The sequence below is a fragment of the Saccoglossus kowalevskii genome, chromosome 3 (assembly GCF_978046115.1).
Source record: "Saccoglossus kowalevskii chromosome 3, keSacKowa6.1, whole genome shotgun sequence".
Classification (NCBI taxonomy): Eukaryota; Metazoa; Hemichordata; class Enteropneusta; family Harrimaniidae; genus Saccoglossus; species Saccoglossus kowalevskii.
The window spans coordinates 15,352,585-15,353,716 of NC_140643.1; positions in this window are offsets into that span (position 1 = coordinate 15,352,585).

Sequence of the window (1,132 nt, forward strand, 5' to 3'; positions counted from 1 at the left end):
TTGGATTTTTGATTGTGGTGAGATATTTTTCATATGCAAATTCTGTTTTAATTTTCCTATAGGTTCGTAACTTGTTTTTGTGGTTTTTACCTTTATTGTCATCGTGTAATGTTTCTGTACTATGTATTTCAAAGGATTGTTCTAGTTTGCACGTTACTGTTTCAGTGATTTGTTTTTCATCAAGAGATTTAAGGTTTTCCCAAATATTTCCCATATTTAAATTTTCTAAAATTTGTTTTATGTCTGTTACCCAGTTGTCTTTTCCTTTTTTATCAAGAAGTATCCCAAGATTGTAAGCTTCATGTACTAGCGAATTTGGGTTAGCATTATTAATTTTGATCCAATATTTGATCATATATTTTAAGCTTGTTGCTAGGAGAGGATATCTTCCCAACTCTAGTAGGCTTGCCAACATCGTAACTTTGCAAAATTTCTGGCTTGACGAAGAGGTACATGCCCTGATATTTATTTGGCAGAGTGAAGAAATACTGCGACAGATTTATAGCACAACAAGATACAGAAAAATGGTGTACGAAATTTGTTCGTCAAAACAACACAAGCACAACATCAAAATAGTTTTCAGCCATGTTTTTTTTCCTACTATTAGTAATTGAGGGCGCTGTTCCATTCGGCTCTGAATGAACTGGACTGAACTCGGGCAGATCACGACTCTCAAACAATCCGACTAAGTAAATGCATTGGAGATAATCTCCTATTAATTGGTGGGATCAGTAGTAGTTTAGCTCTGATAGAATGTTGTTGTATAAATGTAGCAAACATTGATAGCGCTACCAACATGTAGTGTCCTCCCCAAGAAAAGAGCATAATGTAATAACATAACTACCGGTATGTTAATCACCTGTATTATACTCATGTTATGATCATAATTAAACTCTATTGCTTAAATATGGACCTCTACTCTAAATGTTCTAGGGAGAACCCTGTAAATATCATATACCACTGTAAAATCTGTATTAAAAGCTGCGGCAAAGGGGATGGTGAATATTTGGTTCTCAATTGTTCAAAAAGAATAAGAGCGACTTATATTAGAGATGCAGCTTCTAATACAGATTTTACAGTACTAGCAAATATTGTATTTGCTCTATAACAGAAGTGCGCAACAAACAAATAT